Source organism: Dermacentor silvarum, chromosome 1 (genome assembly GCF_013339745.2).
Source record: "Dermacentor silvarum isolate Dsil-2018 chromosome 1, BIME_Dsil_1.4, whole genome shotgun sequence".
Lineage (NCBI taxonomy): Eukaryota > Metazoa > Arthropoda > Arachnida > Ixodida > Ixodidae > Dermacentor > Dermacentor silvarum.
The window spans coordinates 451423399-451431866 of record NC_051154.1 but is presented as its reverse complement, the minus strand read 5'-3'; the positions used below and the strand labels follow the sequence as shown (position 1 = coordinate 451431866).

Sequence of the window (8468 nt, the reverse complement as noted above, 5' to 3'; positions counted from 1 at the left end):
CGTCGACGCACACTGTGTTCGGGAAACGGATCTTCGAACTGTGACTAGCCGTTGACGCCTGACGTCAGTGGTGTTCTCTTTACGCCTGGCTCGACAAGCTAGCTTATGACGAGACGTGTCCATGTGCATTCTCTCCTGCTGGCTTGAAAGCGCATTTGGTGCTAAGCCTGCGCGGCGAATTGTTTCGACGCGCTGGACGCGTGCTCGCGGGGCGGGAAGTGCCGGTCCAGGTGTGAAGCAAGCTCTAATATGTTGCTTCCAACAAAGGCACACAGACACGTACAGAAATAAATCATAATGCTGTACAATCATGCAAAATGACGACGGTAAACCAACATTTATTGCAAGTACAACTTAAGACAAGTACAGTGAAGGAGCAACAAAACGGCATGAGGCTGCAAGTGTACTATAGACGTACATCGAATGCAAGAGAGAGAGAGAGAGAGAGAGACGCAGACAGCACATGAAAGGAAAGATGCAGAGTGATAGAGCGTGTGAAAGAATAATCACAGGAGAGACGTTGCTACCGCGAACGTACTTTACAGGAAGAAGAAACTAAAGGAAATAACAAAATGTAGAGGCGTGGACATTGAGAGAGAAGTGTGGTAAGTGTAAGTGGCAGACATGTGGCTGAACGAACTTGAGGCCATTGCGTGCACAATGTGTTCTTCACCTGACTGGGCGGGTGTCCTCGTGTGCAAAGGCTGACCTAAGTTCCCAATTGCTGGTGTTGGGAATTCAAGTCAAGCCTGTGGTGGTGTGGGCTTTAACGCAGTGAAAGGACAAACTCAAACAAATGCACAACACACCAACTAGCACACAAACATGGGAAAATACTTCCTTTCATGTTTATGCACTCATTATCACATGCACCATCAATGCAGCATAATCGCACAGTGGTCTATACTATATGTATACGCTTGGTTCTGTGACGCACTCTCTTCGACGCACACAAAGCTCCAATCGGTTCGAATTGACCGCGCTAAGTTAGGCGGAAATGTGGTGCCCTGTTTCCGCTTCTGTGGAGGGATCTTATTTGGTGGTGCTGGACAGAAGCGGAACCGGGGTTCAGATCGTTGTCAAATCTCTCTTGCTCTTTTCCTCCTTGTACTCGTTAATAAAAGAGAAGGGTCCCAGTGCAGTGGTAGGTAATAAACACGTGAAAAATGCGGTTGGTGCCCAGTCAGGTGAAGACAGCTTACGTGCTTCGCATCTCAAAGGGGGCGCATGTCTGCTACTTACAATAAAAAAAGAAAGGTTTAGAGGAAAAGAGAGAGATTTCACAACTAATTTGGTGTTGTCTTTTTTTATGTTCAAAGTGCGTCACAGTCACAAAGCAGTTTTCAGGCCGCCATACTCGGTATGCTTATGTACACTTTCGAGAGCTGCAGGTCTGAAGTAGCGAACGAGAGCTAAGCGGAGCGGCCCCCGTGCAGAACGGGTTCAACGATAAACACTACGCAGACCCGCCGGCAGGGTGTGAGAAAAAGAGAGAGCGAGAGAAACGGGGAACATTCACACCGACATACACACCACAACTCTAGAAAACAAAGGCGAGGCAGCATGCTACAGCCGCAGCGGCACACCAACAGGCAAACAACCAACCAACCAACAAACAACAGGAAGAAGAAAAAAAAAAGATTGTGACTCACAAACATTTAAATGCAGATGTTTATTATGCTCGTGGGAGAAACATTTACAAGATGAGTAATCGAGCTAACATTTTTTGGGCCTTGCAGTTTAGTGGGAGAAAATTTAAGCGGGCACTGGTAATCTTCGGGCTGAGAAAACATCGGTAAAGTGAGAACCCTCTGGCTTAAAACAAAATGAACAGAATTAAGTACTGTCCCGAGCACGTTGCGTTCACCAGTCGTGCCGCCCCGCCGCCTAATAAACGTCTGTACGGAGGGTGCCCGAAGGGAGACTGAAACACGCGCAACGGAAGAGAGGATGCTCCTAGTAGTCTGCGCTCGATGCCTGCTGCTGCCAGTCAGCAAGCACGCACAATTGGTGGTCTCTGTCGCTGCAATGTACTTAACTGCAATAGTTGATGCCCAATGTATTCAGCCACACAATGACGGCCCTCGATATACATGCATGTGCGCACGCACACACGGCACGGCGGTAATGATGATCTCATAGACCATGACGTCTTGTTCGTGATCGCAACAAGAGCAATTGACGGTCGGACTGCGCCCTAACAAGGTGCGGGCGCTGCAATGACAAGTAAGCTCGATGGAGGTAAGCGGTGCCTACATCATCCCACTGCGCCCTACAGGCGCCGACTCCGCGTAGCTTATCCGAGAGAATAGCGTATACGGCGCTCATAAGTGACTTCAACTCGCCGACCATTTATCAAATAAAGCGGAAGGAACCAACATATATCTTCCATTTGTTTTTCCTGGCTCAAGATATCGATGTCGACGCGGCTTCGTACAAGAAACAAAATTTAAGCAGCACGATAGAGACTTCTCTGCCACAGCAGTCGTGTTTGAAGTTATACAAGGCGTTATGCGGCTAAGCAGCGCGTAGAATAATTCACCGTAGGCTATACGCACAAGAGCGCCCATCTTGCACTGGCACGACTGTTGGTGGCCGTCAGCTAACACCGTGCCACCTGCCTCGATTTTTCGCCTTCTCCGCGGCAACACGGAGTCTTCAGTGCATACGGACGCACCTTGTTTGTTACAGCCGAGCTCCTGGCCTCGTAGAAAAAAGAAAAGCTTGACGTGTGTGTATAAATATATTTTTTTCTTCATACAGCGTCACTGTACCTGGAAACACTTAGTGCATTGCAGTGATACACGCGTATACAATTACTCGTCATGGGCCGTGTGTACGTTGAGTGCATTCCGTTACTATCAAACTTCGCGCTTCTTCGCTGACAAAATCGTTCTGCACAGTCAATATTGACCCTCAAATTTGCGGAGCGATGTCGCGATTTTTAATATTCGTTAATCCACCGGCGTGAAGACCTCTCGGTCACGGGAGCAAGAAACGCACGGAGCCTTGCGGCATGATGGAGCGTCTCCCACGGCGGGGGTGCACGTCGTACCATACCCTCGGAGATCTAGATCGAACGCGTGTTCACTTTAAAAAAAAAGTCAATAAACGAAGCTTCGGTGTCGCCGTCGTCTCTTCACTATTCCAATGGTCACAGCGCTTGCGAGTCACTAGACTTAAACTATTCAAGACGCTGGCATACTTAACGCGTCAAGCTCGTTGCGTCACAGCAGATTAACGACGAAGCAACACTGCAGTAAAAGCGGACACACGACAGGCAATCGCGTGGCCAGATTCCTTTAAAAAACAACGAAATGCCATCTGTGGCAGTTGTAGTCAACCGACAATTCCTTTAAGCTTACATGCAGCAGCAGCAGAAGCAGCAGCAGATAGGCCACCAACGTCATGTGCACACGCACGAAAAAATAAAAATAATACTAAGGTATGACAACAAAAGACCGCTGGTTCAGTTTTAGCAAGCAAAATCTCCACAACATTAGCCAAGAGTGAGCATGCACACACAGGTGAAATCGGTTAGCCCAAGTAGTGTAAAATGAGGGCGCCATAAACAGAGCGCAGAAAATGACACAAAGCACACAAATTAAATATATAGTGAAAGCGACCCTTGCTGCTCAAGTTTGACACACTGTCAACGAGAAGCCGGCGCGCTCCCTGGCGCCTCAACTACTCGCTCTCGCGTCACAAAGTACCGAACGGCTTTCCTCTGGGGCATCCACGCGACAGGATAAATGAGCCCCCTCGTGTGTAATGAGAATAAAAAAGAGTTTGCAACATAGTATCGTTCAATGAAAAATCACAACATGCATGGATTGTCTAGTGTCTGTGTTTATACCGCAGAGAGACATGTTCTCTTTCTCAGCACTGCGCTGCGCAGTGCCCTACGCAGCTACCGGTAGGAAATAACTCGCCCCTTCACGTACCCTCCCTCGTGTACGCCTCTCGCACCAACAACGAGGAACAAAAAGTACAGAGAAAAGACACTCCGAGTGAGCTCGGCGTCAAACGTCAGCAGCCTTTTTTTTTCTTTTTTTCTTTTCGCTTTTTTTTTTTCTTTTGCGTGTACAGGATTTTATTTTCAGGCGGAAATGCAGATCCGAGGGGGGGTGCATAAGGCAAAATACATAATACGGAACCCAAATCGAAAGTTCCGAGTCCGATTGCAACGGGGGGACGGTCGCTGAGGTGGCCAGCGAAAACCACGCATTGACCGCTAAAAAGAAGGTGCTTACAGTCGGCCAGCGCCACTCCTCGGCCGGCGGCTTCCGGAGCGGCGCGCCGCTCGAGTATCTACGCTTTGTTGTACATTCAGTTGGTCGTTGGCCGTGCACGCGTCGCCCGTCCGCCGCGCAACACCCTTCGCGTGCGGCGGCACCGCCGCAGCGGGAGGGGGGCTTGCCGAGTGGAGCACTGCGTCGTAGTAACTACGCAGCATAGCACGTGATCTTGTCGGTGTGACCTTGAGCTAACATTGATGCGAAACGTGAAACCGAACGTTGAAAAATGTAAGGCTGCATGGAGAAAAAACAGACCACGTCACAAGTTACGCCTCTCGCTTCGGGCCGAATGCACAAGCGGGTCAATGCCCGCTGCGGTGCTTATGTACACTTCTATACACAAAAAGGTATGTTACACATTGTTAAGCCTTCTTCATAGTGTTCAGCATTAACTTGCTCACTTTACAACACTACTGTACACCACGTGCTTCCGCTTGGAAACAATGCAACTAAAGAGATTTCAACAATCTTTGACTCGTACATAAAATATGAACCTTTTCGTACAAAGAGCGCGACGCGGCGGTCGCGTCAGGACGTATGTCAAATGTACAAGCTTTTAACACAAAACAAACACTTGTATTGCAGAGAGTCGGGAACAGAGAAGGACAGAGAAGTAGACATGCAGAGCGAGTGTTGAAACGAGACGTTCGTCCCAAGTCGGACCTCTTGTTTCATGTGTGCTGCGAAGGCAGCGTTGCACTTTGCACGTTTTCAGGCATTTCCAATGCATTCGTTAACCGTGTAGCGACCTCAACAGACGACCCTTGAGTTATTCCTCCTGTGTTCATGCGTGTGTGTGTGTGTGTGTGTGTCTGTGTGTGTGTGCGCGCATTGCCTGGCATCGCGAACGATGGGCACTGCCGACACCACATGCTGCGTAGTGTGTCCTTTTCATTAAGTGGCGAATTGCGTGAGATGCCCCTAGGTTCCTAGAAGATACTTTGAAGATACCTGCCTCCTTGTGCCGCCGACGACGAGTGACAAGGAAGCAGTGGGCTCGACAGGTTGCTGCCAGCTTTGCATGTCATCGTATAAGATCCTTTGTTTCTGGTACTCTCGGGGAACACCTGCAGAGTTCGGGGCAGCCTTTCTGCGTGTCCGTCCTGGGAGGCCCTCACACTGTACGATCAAGAGGCCTGCTCCGAAGGGTGACTAGGTGTAAGGCCCACAAGGGATCGCGGCTGCCTAGAGCACGCATGCGGCAGGTGCCTCCACAGGGCTGCTTAAGATTTCGTTGTTCCAAAGTCGACACCTCGAAAGAAAAGGAACAGAGAGAAGCCTCCCCCCACAGTGTAATGCCTAACTAAGCTACAAGGCCACTTCTGTGCGTCATTCGGGGTCTCAATGAGAAAAAATCAGCCAAGAAAAGCCCCGACTTCAGAAGCCTCTGCAACGACTTTGCAGTGGGTCAGAGTGCTCCTTAGGATATGTGCGCGGCGTTCGCTGTAGTGTGCAATTTGGGTGTACGGTGTCGGATTCCGTTTGCCCCATCTCCGTCCACACCGTGGGAGGCAATCAGCAGGGTGGAGTGTTGTCTGTTTAGATGAAGGAGTAAGGCCCGTCAGTCAAAGCGCTACACAGCAGGAGTCAAGAGTTGTCGTCTTTTGGCTCCTCGGCCCGGTTGGGCTTGTACTCCAGCCCGGGGTCGAACTGCAGCAGGACGAACACCTGGACAAAAAATATAGCGCCGATTGGCACGCTCCTTTCGAACATCGCACGTGCACCACCGCTCACGAGTAATGCAGAATGCACGTCAGCCTCAGTCGTTTAGGTGAGTATATGCTTAAACAAGGACGGCATGGATCCAACTGTTGTTTGAAAGGGAAATTGTCATCCACCCAAATGCAGCACGAAGCTGCAAAGCACACCCATATGGGTTTCTCAGAAAGCTTGGCAGTTGAGGAAAAAATTCGTCCTGCATCTCCTCTCTTTATCTAACATTAACTCGTTTACAGTTCAATGCATCCGCATAGCTTTCCGTGTAATGCTAGTCTACAAATAGAGAGGCGTTCATTGTGGTTTTACGAAAAGCCACCTTATCGCGTTCTTTTCCACGGTTTGTTTGTCTACGTTGTCATGGAGCTCTGTGTACTCGACGACCAGCACGACTTTTCATCGCAAAGCTGCTGTCTTCATATCTTTTCTCATCCGGTCGCCTATAAATGCATGTGCATGATTGCGTTGTACACTACCTACAAACACATCGCGGAGTGGAAGATGTTTCTAGCATGGGCAAAGCTCGAAGAAAAGCTTTGTTTTCAGTATAATGGTGGCATAACCGTCCGATAAAGGCGCCTGTTAATGAGGATGCGCGTCATGACTTTGCTTTACTACTCATTGCGCATCGGAGACATACGCACACATTTAGAAGAGTATGGTGCCCCTGCGACAACGGGAATCATTATTTGTCTGACTCCTTCCTTCCCCTGCGTTCCTGTATTATCTCCTGTTTGTGACGCACATGACGTTCTTGGAACAAAAAAATACGAAGTGCGAAGCGTTACCGGAAAAAGGTGTACACAAGAATGGGGACAGTGATTGTTGCCGGACAATATTACACTGTCGAAAAGGGCGTATCGTTTTTAACACGAAGCGTGGATTATTTAAACACACGGTTTGACCAACGTCTTTTGGATAGCACAAGGCCAGATAAGCGCGGCATCGTGGCGTCACGCAAGAGTACTGATAGCCCGTACATTGCGATGTTTCGACGATTCGTCACTGAGGGCTTTGTATTGGAAACAATGACTCACTGCCGTCAAGGCTCGAGCATCGACGCCTTATATAAAAGACGTTCATATGTTCAAGACCGCCAATGATCCGGCTGAGGAAAGAGGCTTGACGCTATCCAAGGAGTCAGTCGAATATCTCGAGTGACGTCAAAGGACGAAACTTAAGTATAAAGTAAGTATATAACCGCTATGACAGGTGCTAATCTGGTGGCACGTCTGTTGAAAGCATATGCCGAAGCGTGAAAACAGTCCACCGACAATTGTAGCTCTGTTTATGAGAGGGCCGCAGTGCCTATAATTCATTTCTCGGCAGCCGTCGTCATACTGGTGGTGAGCAGCGTCACAAAGAAATAAGAAAGGCCGGAGGCTGCCACTACAAGTTTGCATAAGTCGACTGATTGAAGTAGTAGTAAAATCACAATGTTCACCTGCCAGGTTTAGCTTCTTATGTCAATTGAATGTAGTACTTGTTCAAGTGTGTACAATGACACAGCCACGCTTCATTGGCAGACATGTTTCTTGCACGAAAACGTTCGCTCAGCCCGCGATGGTTGCCAAGGTTTTTGTTGATTTTTATGGTCTTTTAATCAGTCGACGGTTATATTTTTGCCGCAGCATCACGCCACCTTGCGAACGTGGCGTCCATGTGGGAGACCTTCGGCCTAAGATATGGAGGGGAGAGGCTACTCACCATGTCCGTCGGCAGCAGGGTGAAGTCTGCTGGGGGGTTGGTGATGACATACCGTTTCGAGGACGCCTCGCCAGAGGAGCTCGTGTCCCGAAACCTGTACAGGCCCACGCAGAGCATTCCGTAGCTCCTGAGAGCCGCTACGAAGAGGTCGCCGTATTTGCCGCCCTCCTGCGACGGCCAAAGTATTTCCAGTCATGAGAGAAACCGGCGTAGCCCTAAGTTACATAACGAGGGATCGAATGATGTCAGCTGTCGAGTGTATTATGGCTCTGGCCTCTCGAGGTGCGAGCTACGGTGACGCATATTGAACGTGAGGCAGCAGCGCCCACTAAGCATGGCGTAGTGGTTCACTATCTGAGATTTGCGGGGGATAGATCTGTTGAAGTTGTAAGCTACGCCAAGCTGCTTCGGAAATAAGGAACGTTGTGATGCGCTGGCTGATCCAGAGCCCTGGTTGTACGCGTTCTAACCGGCAGCAGAAAAGAGCAGTAGCACAATAGCTTGAGCAGAGTGAAACAAAAATACTTATTGTGAACGATTCCCTTCGCTGTTTCCTAACGCAGTTAATAAGAAAAAAAAATAACTACTGTGGCGAAACAGCTTATAACTCTGACGCAGGCGGCATGCGAATCTAAGTATTTTATATATCTTATGTAGGCTTCTTTGTGTTTGAAATCATTTTGAGAATAGAGGACAAACGGTGTTTCGATTAATAAAAACGCGCGTCAGTTCTTATTTGAACAGGAC

At 49.0% G+C, this 8468-nt stretch overlaps 1 long non-coding RNA gene across 1 annotated transcript; it reads right to left on the bottom strand.

The window, feature by feature from the left end:
• Positions 1 to 318: 318 nt before the first annotated feature.
• Positions 319 to 7884, bottom strand: LOC125942644 (uncharacterized). Its single transcript, XR_007465281.1, has 2 exons — positions 7722 to 7884; positions 319 to 5966 (listed from the first exon to the last, which is right to left on the bottom strand). It is a non-coding gene; the product is annotated as an uncharacterized LOC125942644 (long non-coding RNA).
• Positions 7885 to 8468: the final 584 nt, after the last annotated feature.